This window comes from Equus przewalskii, chromosome 12 (assembly GCF_037783145.1).
Source record: "Equus przewalskii isolate Varuska chromosome 12, EquPr2, whole genome shotgun sequence".
Classification (NCBI taxonomy): Eukaryota; Metazoa; Chordata; class Mammalia; order Perissodactyla; family Equidae; genus Equus; species Equus przewalskii.
The window spans coordinates 1769826-1785161 of NC_091842.1; the positions used below are offsets into that span (position 1 = coordinate 1769826).

The following is a 15336-nucleotide window of genomic DNA, read 5'->3' on the forward strand; positions in this document are numbered from 1 at the left end:
TTGAGATACTACACAGGGAACAATCCTTTCTCGAACAGTGGCGTTTCTCAAAGAAAAAGGAGGTGGCGCAATGAAAACCCCTTGTTCATTTCCAAGTGGTTATAAAGAGGGAATTTGTTTTTACCTTATTTTTAATAACACTAATGTAATTCAGAATTAGGATGGAGGTATCTTACGAATTAGAAAGGTAAAAAGGGAGGCCCCCAGAGGCTGCAATCATTATCCCCTCCCCCTCAACGATAAAGATCTTCGAGTTTAGGGAGACAGACAGGACTTCGTGTGCACCCTCAGAAAGGCCGTCAGCCACTAAACCGGGAGAGCAGCACTGCACAGAGGGGAAGGAGACTGAGTTCCGAGTCCCTGGGGATCAACTCTCCAAGGGGTAAAGCTTGAAACAAACTCCTTCTGAGGCAGGAGGGGGAGAAGGGTAACTTTTGTCCCCCACCTGCCTCTGCTCCAGGCTAACGTCATGCCCCAAGGAAATGACAGAAAAGGATGTCATTAATAAATTTATTTCAACTTTCTTTTCAATGGTGCTGAAAAGTACATGCAAATCCATCCATAATTAGGTTTAAAAATTCCATTTCATGGGATAATCAGACTTCAAAAAACTCAATTTTAGTTTTAATCAGATTTTAACAAGGATATTAAGTCCATTTCGTTTAGAAAAGGGAAAAACTGTGAATTTAACACAAAATGTATTCAAGCTTAGCCCTGGGAGATAATTAAATAAAATTAATTTGGCAAGGGCTGTCAGTAAATGGAAGTGCTCCAAACCATGGTTGTTTCTGATGGAAACAAAAGCAACTCCTTACTGTACAAACAGACACAAGGCTCGCCACCCACCGAGGGAGCGGTAGCCGGCTCACGCAGCAGGAAGACAGGAACCCCTAAGCAACCCGCAGAGGCAGAGAGCCCTGGGCAGCCTGGAGAGGAGGCGCCGAGAAGAGATAAGGCTCACACCCTCCCCAGGAGGGGCCTGGAGACTCCAGGGAACGGGGGGCGCAGGGAGGAGAGCATGAGGTCTGTGTCCGAGCTCTCCCACCCCAGCTCCCTCACCCGTCCAGCCCGGCTCTGGCAGTCCGCCACCTCTCGGAGAGCCCGTCTTCCCTCCCAGAGGGCCTCCCCAGCCCTGGAACAGGCGAGGCCCTCTGCTCTGGTCCCCTAGCCCTAGCCCCAGCCCCCTGGGCGCCGTGCGACATCACAGTGCTGGGTCAGCGTCGGCACAGGGACCATGCGTATCCTGTTCTCTATGGCATCTCCAACTCAGCATCTGCCACGCAGTAATCGCTCAACAAACAGCTGTTGACTGAACAGATACGATCACAAGCCCCACTCCTGGGAACTCCCAGTGCAAGAAGGTTAGACAGAGACACACATTTCTCAGCCCCAGGAGCTGATGTATCAGGCCTTCCCCTTCAGAATTCTTAACCAAAGCATAATACATCCCTGAGATAACCCCAGGCCTGCCTCATCTTCAGGCGGTCCCTGTGTAGGGTAGGTCATCGTTGATGCCTCTCCACAGTCCAGACCTTCCCTCTGCAATCCGTTTACGTGAACGGTCAGTGCCTCCCGGGTCCTCTTGCACAGTGGATACCGCGCCAAGCAGATGACGTCTGCCAGAGGCCCTCAACAAGACCTGGCTGTGCAAGGTGAGACCAGCGGGGCAGGCAGTGAACCCGTGACCGAGGGGCCCCAATCCCACACTAGGTGCACTTCCAGTAACAAGCCTCAAACAGGGTCACATCCCGCGACCAGATTCTCCCAAACCAGAGAAGAGGAAAGAAAGCAATCACCAAGATCCTGTGTGCGCAGAAGCTGTAGGGAAAGGAGACAGCAGGGCTCTGAGCTGGGTGGCCAGCCCTGTACCCTAAAGTGGGGTCAGCACACGATGGCCTTCAGGCCCACTCAGCCCACCACCTGTTTTCAGGAAGTCAAGCCTTACTGGAACACAGCCACATTCATTCCTTTACAGACTGTTTGCGGCAGCTTTCCCACAGGATGACCAATGGTCCTGCTGTGTCCTGGATCATCCCAGTTTTAGCATGAAAAGCCCCATGTCCCAGGCGAAAAGGGAGAGCTCGTAGCCCTATTCTGTGTTACCAGAGCAGAGCTGAGTACTTGCCACACAGACCTCAGGGGCCACCGAGACCCAAATACTTACTACCTGGCCCTTGACAGACAAAACTTGCCAGGCTCTGCCCTAAATCCATCCCGTCATAGGTCCTAATTATTTAGTTATGAAAACTTGAAAAGAAAATCCAGCCTACTGAATAGATGGAAGGAGAGAAAGGACGTTTCTGTTACTGAAATTCTCTGTTCAAAGATTCCAGTTCCACTAGCCTGGTGGCGACCCCTACTGGGATGTCTGCGACACTGCAGCTAAGCTCTAATAAACAATCAAAATGCCCAAACCAAAAGAAATACCAATAACAGTTGCCTGTGACTCTTCTCAACTCACTCTAGCAAAAACCAAACCTAACTTCCCCAAAAGAGCCATAAAAAATGAGCTTTGACTCAGAAGAGCCTCCTCTAAAAGCAGCGAGCCGCCGCTTACCCCTCCTAAGAGAGAGAGGGGCCTGCGTTTCATCAGTCCTACCAAACGGAAGGCAAAGCACTCCCGCGACCCAAGTGCAGTCGACGCTGGCACGGCAGAGCAGGCAGGAGCCAGGAGGAGCAGATGGGAACCAGAGCACTGGTGTGTGCACATCCTCCCCACGGGCTCAGAGGCAACCCCATCGGCTCCAAAGCAGACAGACAGCGCTCTGAGAGATTAAACGAGGCAGAAGCCTGCCCCCCTCGCTGTGGGAGGACTGTTTGCTTCCACGGAACTGAAGAGTAGTTTGCACGTAATAAAAAATTAATTGCTGATCTTCTAAGTCAGCCGCCTCCGCGAACAAGATAGTATTGTGTTGCCGCCTCAGAAGCTAAATCTTCCTGTCTCCCAAGTAATTACCGTCTGACTCTGCCTCACAGAGCCTCCCCCAGCCAAGAGCACACCCCAGAGCCTGCCAGAAGGCGCTCAGCCCCGAGCAAAGGCAGGGAGGTCAGCCCTCCGGCAGGCTGGCAGGCCGTCCTTGCCAAGCTGGGCTGGGAGCCATCGGGTGTAAAAGAGTGCTATCAGCTGATGGGCTCTGTGCCCACGTACGTGCTGAGTGCTGCTCAGGCTAAACGGACGGGCAGCCGACCAACAGGAGCCTGTAAGTGCCAGCAGCAGGCTGATCGGCTCACAAAGACGCGGGATCCAGCTGCATGGCACCAATGTGGCCAGCCAGATGGATGCAGGTTACAGAGAGCCGAGCCCCCCACGCGCCAGGACCAGCCAAGCAGTCCACCAAGGGCACCACAAACCCCCAGAATGACCTTGGCCAGTGAGTGCCTCTTGGAACCTCCAGACCCTCCTCTGCTAAGTGGAGGTAAAGCCCTGCCTCATCCACAGAGTTGGGAAGAATGACAACTGAGACACCAAGCCGAATGGGCTTTGCGAGCCCTGAGCAACTCTCCAGGGTGACCCCAGCATCAAACGGAGCCATCCTGTGGGCAAGGTGAAGCCCCTCTGCAGAGCAGGGACTGCCTGTAAACAAACCGCCTCTGGAGGCTCTTATCGGTCACCGACTTCCAGGCCACAGGAACATCTGGCCTTCCGCCCACCAACATTATTCAGATGCAGCAAAGACATAACCAAGGCTTGTCTCCAACTAAATCAGACACTCCTGCAAAATGCTGCAGCAGCATCTTCAACAAACTGAGCTACGAGGCGCCCCCTTCATTCTCATTGTTTAAAACTGTCTGCGTCCTATGGGGGCAGAAGCTGTGATTTATAACTCTCTACCCCAGAGCCAGCCCGATGTCTGGCAAACGGCAGTTCCTGAAATAAATGTGCAAAGAATGAATACATGAATGAGTTTCCTGAAATCACAGTTCCATCAACAGATGATGGGGTCAGGAAAAAACAGGCCTCTACCTGAAGAGGACACAGAGGACAGACTGGAAAGAGCCTGGCCTTGAAGGCAAGACCCTTCCAAAGACTTCCAGGCAGGGAGGGCCACCACCTCAACTCTCACTGTCCCCACATCTCGACTACGCTTTGCTTGTGGGCAGACTGTCCCGCCAAACCTGACGGGGCGCCGTCCCCTGTGCTGCAGGACTGGGAAACCTGCACAGACTCAGAGTGCCACGCACATCCACGGGCAGGGCCAAGCCAGGACCAAAGCCCCGGTTCAGCGGCCTCAGGGAGGAAGGCGCCCACGGAGAGGACGTGCTTGAAACCACAGTGGCCACTCCCCACCTGCCCTGCAGGTTAAGTCCAAACTCCTCAGCACAACCCAAAACACCTGCGGGATCTGACCCCTGCCACTCCTCCAGCGTCTGCCACCACCACCCTCCTCCGTGCGCTCTGGCTAGAACCGTTTGGAGGTAACGTGACACCTAAGCACACCCAGTCCCTCTGGCTTGTGTGCATTTGCACGAGTCGCCCCCTGCCTGGAACACGCTCCCAGCCTCTCAGCCTAAGGTCAAGCTCCCCCTCTTCCAGAAGCCTTGCCTGATGCGCTGCGTACTGACCTCAGATCTACTCGAGCTGAGAGTTCTACTGGAAAACAGCCCTCCCCACGTGGAGCCGCCTCCCAGCACCGGCGCAGGGCCTGCCTGACACAATCTAAGCGCTCAGGAAACGTCCACAGGTAAACACAGGAGGAAAGGCACGTCAGTAGAAGCCACAGGAGGCATCGGGAAGAAGACAGGCCAACCGCCAGACCTGACTGCAAACTTCACGCCACCCTCAAGGTGCAGCCTCCACCTTCCACTCCTCTCATCGCTTCCTAGCAGGAAGGGTCAGGCCTCAATTCAATAAATCGAGTCAAGACCTGTCTTGCCAGCTGCCACGTGAGGAAGCAAACGGTTAGGACGTGCTCGCTCCCTGACCCTTTTGGAGACTAGCAGCCCATATTCATCTCCACCACCAGCCACTTCAGGAAGTCTTCCTGATGAACCAACTGCCCAGCCACTCGGACCCAGACCATCGGGGACAAAGCCCGCTGAGCGGTGACTCTGCCTTCAGCATTTCGTTCAGCTGGGCTGAGCGCCCAGAGCCTCGCAGAAGGCAACTCTTCGGTCCCGCTCGCTCCAGCGGGCTATTGGCTCCTAGCACCGCTCCCCTAGGCCCGGCCCGCAGCCCAGTCCCAAAGGCTTCCGCCGGAACTTCTGGGGCGCGGAGGCCCTCAGGTGTGGGGAGGGGCTCCACTGGCTCACGGGGAAGAGAGAGGATCCGTGCCCAGCAATTCTGCACGTCCCTGGGGGATGCCACCTGTCCTGGGAAGTCCCGCCTCCCCTCTCGGGTGGCCATGTTGGCCGCCTCCCCTGGCGAAGGTGGCCAGGCCGTCCCCCAGGCCTCGCAGACACGTGTACAAATACGCACACGCCAGTCCCTCGGAAAGCCTTCTCATTTGAAAAAGAGCCCCGAGAGCTGCGTGCTAAGAGCTGAGGTCAGCGCTTTCAAAACTGCTGTAGGAAACAACTGATTCCAGGTTTTTCCTAAAAACACAGAATCCATTAGGGTCTCGTCACCTTCTCTCTCAAGTTTCAAAGCCTAAGTCTTCAGGAGTGTCGCGGCCACAGCCCAGACACCCATGCGTGGGCTCGGCACCCTCCTCCTGGGGCAGGCTTGCTGGCTCTGTGTGGCCCACCCCAAGCCCTCTGGCACCTCTAACCTTCGAGGATACAGGTAAGCAGAAGGTCAGGGGCAGAACAGGCAGGAAGCTTTCTACCCAGACTGAACACAGGAGACCCAAAGAAAGGCCATGTCCCACCTCCCAGGAGGTGCGGGCCCCAGGTGTGTCCCAAGGCCTCCTTGCTCCAAGGCATCGTCCTCCCCACCAGGGGACAGAGACTGACAACCAATGCTGATCACCACAGGCCAACTGGTCCGCCTATGCGTGGAGCACAGATGGGTGGAGGGTGCCATTCTCTTTCTGGAGATGAGGAAGCCAAAGCCCCCACAGGGGCAAGCCTCCTCCTCCACGGAACCCCCTCCTCCGCAGCCCCCTCCACAGAGCCCCCTCCTCCGCAGAGCCCCCTCCTCCACGGAACCCCCTCCTCCGCAGAGCCCCCTCCTCCACGGAACCCCCTCCTCCACGGAACCCCCTCCTCCGCAGAGCCCCCTCCTCCACGGAACCCCCTCCTCCGCAGAGGACCCTCCTCCGCAAAGCCTCAGCGGGGGGAGGCCCTGGTCCCCAGGCCCCGAGGCCGAGTCCCCCACTGTCTGCTCCTCAGGCCAGCTCGGCCACGCCCATCAGTGACCATACATAAGTGACTCCCATTTAAACCTCACCGTCAGACCTCACCGTCACACTGTACACATCTGACAACGCCTTCTGACTGTTTCAATGACGCTTCAAATGCAAGTGTCCCAAACAGAGGCCACAAGCTGTCCCTTCCTAAGAACCACCCTGTCCCTGCTGCAGTCCCATCTACCTGCACCCTCCCAAAGCCCCCACCCTCCCCAGCTCCCCTCTCTCACCTCCCAGCAACTCTGTCCCTGTGCCACTCCTGCTCCAAACTGGAGCCAAGTGGTCATCTCAAAGCTGGCCATGTCACAGCTGGTGAACGGATTCAACAGTCATCAACGAAGACAAACCTCTCAGTGTGGCCCCCGGGGCCACTCGGGTTGATGGAACACAACTGTCTGCCATCTCTCGGCCCGTGTCTCAGCCTGCCCAGGCCACCTCTGCCCTGTCCTCTGTACTCATCCTTCTTTCTCGCCCATGAGCCTTCGGCAGAAGCCCTCCCCTCTCCACCAATTAACGCAACCCTTCAGATTTACCCCAGCCACATGCCACAGAAGCCCCTCCCCTAGGTCAAGGCCCCCTGAAAGCTCCCAGAGCACAAGACGCCACTCTCCTGGCCCCGGCCGCTCCTTCATACTGTCTGTGTGGTGCTTTCAAGAGTGTGTAGCTCCCAAAAGGGCCAGGACCACATGCCAGGCTGGCTGAGTCCTACGCACGACCACTGCCCTGTGAGGCCCAGGCTCAGCCAGGCCACCCCAGGGCCACTGCACATTCTGCCCACAGCCTCCCCAACACGAGTGTGATGGGACCGACACCAAGGACCGTCGCCAGGGACAGCCTGTGACCTAGAAGTCCCACCACCAATTAACAAAGGCTGACATGACACACAAGTACGGCTTCCAGCAAAGGGTTCTAGGGCCCTTCCTCAGGCAAGAAAAACATTGCCAATAAAGCAGATGGAATTATTGATCAACAAAAAACAGGCCTCTTGAGAAAAGGCCTCATTCTATTGGTGCTAATGAACAAGCCATTAAAGCGAGCTGGCTGGAACAAGGTTTATCTCCTCAGAAGTGAGGCTGATTGTACTAAATTAAGGATGGGGAACAAGACAATTTATCCAATCCCCCCACCTGAGCTTGCTCTGTTCAAAGCTCAACAGGATTATTTCCTTCCCTGTAATAAACCATAACTGTGAGTGCAAAGCTTTCAGGGAACTCTGTGAGCCCTTCCAGCGAATCACTGACCCTAAGGGTGGCCCTGGGGACCCCCCAACCTCAGAAGTGAGGGAAGTCTCCTGCACTGGCCCCTAACTGCATGATATTGATACAATAAAATATGAAAGACCTTTAAGAAAGTGATCTCTGTGTGCCATGGAAAGAGTGTGAGGGTGTGTTAAGCATGAAGAGCAAGCTGCGGGACAGGGCATGTAATACCCTACAACGGGAGTGAAAGGGGAAATGCACTGGCACATGCATCAGCTTACACACGCATAAAGTATTGTGGAAAAATGCACCAAAAATTAGTAATGCTATTGTCTACAGGGAGATTGCTGGCTGGAGGGGCAAGAGAAGACCTCGTCCCTGTTGATCTGTCGTGTCATTTGAATGCCAAGCCACGTGAATGCATCACCTGTTCAAACCAGTTTCTCCAGCACCTTATGGATCTGCAATGACAGGAGTCTCTCCATGACTGTTTCCCACAGGTCAGACAAAACACCCAATCAACTTCCCTATCGCCTGAGGCATCAGCATTTGTGCCCAAAGATGCCTGGCACCCCGACCACGTTAGTGCCCGTCACTGTGAGCAGACATGCCCTCAAATAAAGACCCCAATCACGGCAAGAGGGGAAGCTCAAGACACAACCATTAGAAATAAAATGAAAATGCAGTATGCAAGGCCATGTGAAAAATTAATAGTCTCAAGGTATTACTCTGATACCACCTCCCCAGCAAGTACGACACCTGTCACACAAACCAGACTGGAGAGCTCGGGAGAAAAGCCTAATTCCCCTGCCCCAAAATTAGGCTCCTCACTGCCTGCTCAGCAAAACCCATGCCAGGCCCTGCCCTCCCAGAACTGCTCACACAAAGGGCCCGGCCACACGGGACCACCCCGTCCTCCGGAGAGACTGTGCACCTGCCCCTCGTGGAGCCCTGCTCTCCTGGCTTTCCAGCACACTCTCCCCTCTACCCTTCACCTCTGCACTCGTCAACAACCCACCCATCCTTCAACACCTCCACACCTCTTCTGGAGTCCTCTTACATACCACCTCCCTGCCTGCCACCCGGCTCGAGCCTCCCTGCCCATCTCCCCCAGTGGGGGGCCACCCTGCCCCACCCCTCAGTGCTGGGTTTCCTCTCCTTACTAGACCGCAGGTCGGAGGGCACAGGGATGACCCGCTCAGATGTGTCACCCACCAGCTCCACTCAGCCTCGCCCAGAACCTCGCCCAGAGCAGGGGCTCGTCCAAGTCTGCTTTGGAACTACCAGTGAACTCTCTTCATGCAAAGTGTCAGGAACTCGCATGTACAGACAAGTGGTAGCATCCAAACTGATATATCAGGATGACCCACTCATACCATCTCTGGTCCAGCTGCTTCAGTGCTGGGAATATATAAGACTTCTCTGTTTAAAAAAAAAAAGAAACTACTCAGCTATTTCTGAAAGCTATCGTTTAACTTATTGTTATAAAAGCTCTTGAATTAATAAGAGGTAGTTTTAATAACTCTAATCTGTAGCCCCTATTGATCATCTTTTTAAAATATCTGTTTAACTGAAAAAGCTTCCCCAACTCTCCCACGTGAGTTTAAAACTCTCCAAAGCCAAACAGTTGGGGATGTCAGAATATACACCAAATTCTTGGGAGTTCACGAAATTTAGACCGTACACTGCACTGCTTTCCTTGGACAGCGGAATATCCTTATCTTTCCTGAGAGCCAGAAGGCAACCTGTGCCTCAGTGAACTGGCCACCACGACTGGGGTGAAGGTGGTCCCACGCCTTGGGCAACAGCCCAGGGAACGGCTGGAGCTGGAAGGGGAGCATTCTGCCCAGTTAGTTCTGAAAATTCTCACAAACGTCTGAAACATCAACATGTTACTAAAGTCCTTCCCACAGGCACTCTATCTGAAACTTGGCAACCCAGGGAGGGAGCCCAGTGCGGTCCTCAGAGGTCATCTGGCTCAAACACCAGGCTCCTGAGAAGGGTACAAGCTGCCCAAATGTACAGAGGCCAGAAAGAGCACGGACGGGACCCAAAGCCAAGGTGTGGTCCCCACCACGAGCCCCCAAGATCTGGGAGCCTCAGAAGCAGCAGCAGTCCCTGAACGGGCTACAGACAGAGACGCCCTCTCCTGCTCCAGCTACTGGTGGGTTCCGGGAGCTTATGTTCCTCTGAACTCTCCCCAGGGAAATCCAAACAGTTCATTTTCCACCCAAAGGAGCACAAATAGCAGCCTGAAAGAGCATCTGCGGTGAGAGGCAGCAGCTCCTCTGGCATCACCTCTGCCCTTCACCTTGAGGCTCTCAAGCACTGGCCTTGAGAAGGGGTGGCCAAGTCAAACAGCAGCTTTTAATGTGTCCACCTCCTGAAAGGGCAGCTGGCTGCTTCCAGGACAAAGGCCGGTCCTTTGTTCCACTCGATATGCTGCACCCTCTTCAGGTGGGCCCAGAGACACGAGGATGAATCAGACTGGCCCGAGAGCTCACGGGCGAGGGGATGACGAACGGTGGAGCCTGGATCCCCAGCACCTTCAGAGGCTGAGCAGTAACAGGAGGGTGAAAAGAAGAAGCCTATTAGAGAAACTCCAAGCACACACAGAGTGAACATCACAGTACGATCAACTTCCTGCACGACACAGGTTCAAAATGATCAAGATTCTGCCATTCTTGTTTCATCTAATTCCTCCCACTCTCCACCCCCACTGTTTTTCTCTTTTTTACCTATTTTGTAACATAAATTTTATCTCAAAGAAACTTTACCTGAGATCCTCCTCCCAGGACACTGACGAGGGGATACGTACGCAACCCAGGTCCCCTCAGGACATAGCAGAGTTCCGCCTCCATGGAGAGCGCAGCCAGTCCCCCCACCAACCCTCCATGCGGACGTTAGGCGTCACCACGCTGCTGGGCTGCTGGGGCTTTTTGGCCTTAGGTTAGTTTCTAAAACGATTTTTTTAAATTTCAACAGCTTGCTTTCTTCTACTCTTCCTGGATTTGTCCACATCTCAAATGAAATACTATTTATGGAAGGTTGTCTGAAAGCCAACCTTGCCATTTACTTAAGCGGGACCATCATCCTGGACCCTGAACTCACTCTTGCAGAGGGTTCTTCCACGCGGTGCCCCAGCCTGCACTGCAGCCTGGACGAGCAGGGGCCCGGGAGACACAAGGCGTTGTCACAGCTGTCACAAAGCCAGGAGTCACCAGACACCCAGGCCCTGAGAGGGACCTGCTACAGACAGGAGGATGGACGTTCTGCACAGGAAACGTCCAGGCCGTAAGTGGAACCTGATGCAGGACGTGCTTGACATGCTCAGGAATGCAAAGAACTTTAAAACAGAGTTCCTCGTCCTCCAGCTTTAGGGCACACAGTGACCAAAATGAAGGGGACAGAGAGCGCTCCTGGGCCACTGGCAACAAATCCTCCATGAAACCAAACCCTCACAAAGACGTAAGGGCAAGAGGAGCCACTGACCAGAGCCCTGCACAAGGCCAAGGGTCTGTGTGAGAGCGATCCCACTCATGCCTCCTGCCACCCACCCTCCCAGGGTGCACCCCAGACAGGCCGAGGGGAGGAGGAACTACAGCTCCAGAGCGACGCCTCCCGGGCCCGCCTCTGCCACAGCAGCGCCAAACCCCAAGGGGCCGCCGTCGCCTATCTCTACCCCCATCGCCTCCCCAGGACCCAGCCACGCTGGTTCTCCCCTCCCCGTGACCTGGGACATTTTCTTCTCATCCTTAGGACTCCCGCCTGCCAAGGGCCGGTTCCTGTTAGATGAGAGCCCATCGTGGCGACAGCCAGAGCCTGTGCGTTGCTGGGGCCACACGCAGTAGTCTGAGGAGGTGTTTGCCAGACGGGCCCAGACACCATGCCCATAACCATCGGGGCCTGAAACAAGCCTGCGCAGTGTCAGAGCTGCAGTGGGTGTGGCGCAGAGGCATCGATGGCTGTCTCAGTACCCCGATCCCGAGATGCCCAAATGCAAACACTCGGTTACAGGGAGGCCAGGCCTCTGCACCGCGGTGACACGGGAACGCTACAGAGGAAAAACAGGAGTGAATCAGATCTCCAAGACCATCGGCAGCCCCGAAACAGCCCTGAGCTGTGGTCCTCTGTTACTTAAATGATCATGCTCTTCTCCTTCACTAACAAGAACCTGTTCTCCCTGACGTGGCTCAGGCACGCAAGCTCCCCAATTTCAGTCACTTAATGCTAATGAAGGCCAGCCCACCCTTCAGGCCCCCATCCCTGGCCCCCCACTGGTCTCAGCAGAATCAGAGCCCATGTTCCCAGGCGGCCAGTTCACCAAGGAGAAGAGGGCGCTGGAGCCTTGGGAGGAGTTGGCTATGGGCCTGACCGACCCTAGACTCTGGGATGCTCAAAACTGAGGGGACATCTGCTCTGCCCTCGAGAGAACTGAAGCCAAGCTGGGCAGAAGGAAGAGGACTTTCAGCTTCTGACACAAATGACACTGGCCATGAGAAAGGACACCAGTGATCGGGCTGCATGCAGTTAACCCCTGGATGACCCTGGGTAATGCAGTACAGGCCACTCCTCCAGGCCTCAAAGGTAACACTCAGGCTGTTAGGCGGGGAAGCCCAGGCCAAATGCGACTGCCATACCTCCCAACTGTTCCCTGCAGCCTGCCCGAGACCGGCTCTCCAAAGGCCATGGTGGCTGCTGGGAAAATCTCCCAGGCAGGACAGGCCCTGGGGGGCTGCTCAGAGGAGGCCTCAGCTCTCCTGCTCACCTGCACTCAGCCCCGGCCAAGTCCTCCTCACACGTCCCTTTGCCAGCAGCCACCCCAGCAGCCTCCTCCCTTTTGGTCCTCTCTCAAGACACGCCCGATGCTGCCTGGGGACTGGGGGACCTGGGCACCAACAAGGGCGAAGCCTGGATCTTCCCACATCCCCAGGAGGTCTGGGGCCAAACAGGACTTAAGGAAGCACTTGCCAAGTGTGACTCAGTCAGGACACCAGAGATGCCGCCTCCTGCTCTAAAACAATCCCCTGGGGATCCAGCATAGCCTAATTTGTCTAAGTCCTTTTACTATCTGGCTTTAGATCCTAATCAATTTAAAAGGAGGTACAGAAGTAGAAGTGCCATATCTACAAAGCTGGGAGAAAAGCCCCCGAAAGTGCTTTGAGAGCAAGATGAGAGGCACAGAACTACAGACACACTGCCACCCGGGACCTGCTTCACTGAGTGCCTGCTGTCTCCAGGGCCCAGGGCGAGCACATGCGGGGGCACGGCCCCAAAGAGTCCGGAGAGTTTCTGCTGGAGAACATTTCTCTTATCTTCCCCACAGTGCTATAAGGCCCACGGCCGCATGGCCTGCCCTGAGCATGCGAGTCCGAGGGGACAGCACTGGGCCCAGACTGGGGTCTCTGTCAGAGCTACTGGCCAAGCAGCAACTTCCCCTCCGGCTCGCTCAGGCAGCCACAGCTGGGCCCGCTGCGGGAGAGCGAGCCCGTCATGCTCCCTCCACACCTGGCTGCACATGTCCACTGGTGCGAGCAGGCAGAGGCCAGCGAACACTGCTGCAAACTCACATCGGAAACCCCAGCAGGGAGCGGGAGAAGGGCAGGGGCTGCTCCCGGAGCCCTGGGTGAGGCTGCAGCTAAAAGAACGACAGTTGTCAGGGAGCTCTCTCTACACTTGTTTTCTGATCCCCACTGGGACACAACAGCGTGAATAACACAAGGGCCTTGTCACAGCAGCCAAGCAAGACAAAAGAGGCCCCACCCTAAGTCACCACTAACCACAGACGCAAATGCACAAAAACAAAGCAGCTACAACACCCTCACTCACCCGTGCACTGATTATTAAATGCCCCCTGGATGCCAGGCACAGAGGCTCCGAACACAAGCCCCTGCTCTGAAGTCACAAGTCTTAAGACTGAGGATAACCGGTAAAGACACAGCTTCCAAGGCAGAGAGAAGCCGGGACTCAGCCGCCAGGACAATGACCCGCTATTTAACAGCCAAGAGTCAATGCAGGGAAACAACTGCTTTCATCGTTGGCCTCCACGAGGATGTGAAGAGAAGTCTCCAGCCTCTGCCCGCACACCTCTGTGGGAAGGACACACGTTCCGGGAGCCAACGCATCACAGATGCACAGGCCCGAGGGAGGCGCCAGATGTGGTTGAAGGCCCCTCTCCAGACCCCAGGCTCCATGAGATGAGCTCGTGGTGAACACATGAGTGAAGGAATGAACAATAAGAATGAACATGGCCAAGCCCGCCGAGGCACGAGCATGCAAGACAGAAGAAAGGGCCTGCTCACAAGTATACAGAAGGTAAACCATTCTTCCTTCCTCCTCCTTTCGCACCTTCAAAGAAAACCAAACCAAGCCCAGTTAAGACGGACCCAGATGCTTGACAGCTCGCCACCTTCCCCAGCACCAACAGCGCTCCTGGTACCGACCAACCCGATACCTAGGTAATCAGAAATCGCGAACACAGTAACTAGGGTAATAAAGAAGTCTAGTTTGGTCAGTAAGACCCCTTCTTGGAAGAAAACTACACCCTGCCCATCACTGTCCTCCTAATTGGCCTCGCACGTCAAGGGAAACTAGTCCCCAAGAACTGATATCTGGCCAGCCTACAAACGTTTTGGGGAAGTGTCCAGGTCATCACTTGTCGGTTCCCAACTTTCACTCCAGGTGACGGGTCAGCAGTTTCAGGGGTGCAGCTGCAGGCTTCAGAGCCAGCACACCTGCCTGCCCTTCCGTCTCCCCGGCACCAGCATCCTCCACACCCACTCAATCCCCTCAAACCTGCAGGCTAACTGACAGGTATCACGCCCACCCTTGCCTGACTGAAACAGGCCAGGATCAGGCCCAAAGGGACAGGGGAGGAGCCAAACCACAGAGGCGCATCCCTGCCACGAGCCAACTATCTCCTCTACAAAATGGGAGGCTGACCCATCGGGCTCAACATGCCTCCCATGCCTGTTTACTAAGGTCCCCAGTATGAACTGCTGAGTAAACTTGTGAAAAGCCAAACCACTGGACAGCCCTGCCCTCCTCACGTGCCTTTAAATCTCTGCTCCCACGTAAGTGAAGTGCACATATACTACGATGCAAATGTAAAGAAGGACAACATTTTTGGGACGCAACGTAGCAGTATCTATCAATTTCAAAGGTATTTATCTTTCGAGGTGAAAATTTGACTTCTAAGAATTTATCCAACCAATACGGCACTGCTTATCGGGAAAAAAAGGAAAGCTGCACTCCACTGGAAACAACCTCAACGTCCGTTGAGAGGGGGCTAAAGTAGCCCCGAGTCCGTCCACACTGCAGAACGCTGGGACGCTGTAAAGTAACTCGGTAGAGCTGTCTGTGCCGGGCAGAACTGCTGCTGGACACGCTGTGAAAACAGAAGGCTGAGGGTGGAGCTGCAGAAGGAGCCCCAGTCAGAGAGCCTGCGTGTTCACACACAGCTCCAGGAAGACACAGGCCCTCAGCAGGCACCGCCCGCCCAGACTGCCTGGGGGCGGGAGCAGCATCCCCCAGCTACCCGCCAGGCAGCGGTGGCCCAGGGAAGCCTGGGGAGGACCCCACAGATGGGGAGGGATGGAGCCCGCTTCCGCTTTCCGGCTCCTCCCCGCCCTTGTTCTGCTCCAATCAACCATCTGAAATTAGCGCATCTTCTACAGCCCACAGCTGGTCTCACGCAGAGCCATCCCCACGGCTCTTGTCCGAAGTCCCCAAGACACAGGCAAACTGGCAGACAGAGCCTGGGCTCGTCCCGCTGCCCACAGGCCTTCGACAAGCTCAGGGGACGGGTTCCTTCTCAAAACGAAGGCTTTAAAAAGCACAAGCCCACCCAC

The 15336-nt window shown here is 55.3% G+C and overlaps 1 protein-coding gene across 6 annotated transcripts in view; it reads right to left on the bottom strand.

Annotated features, from left to right (window-relative positions):
* Window positions 1-15336, bottom strand: part of MAD1L1 (mitotic arrest deficient 1 like 1) — a 415963-nt gene that overhangs the window by 376924 nt on the left and 23703 nt on the right. The window lies entirely within an intron of this gene.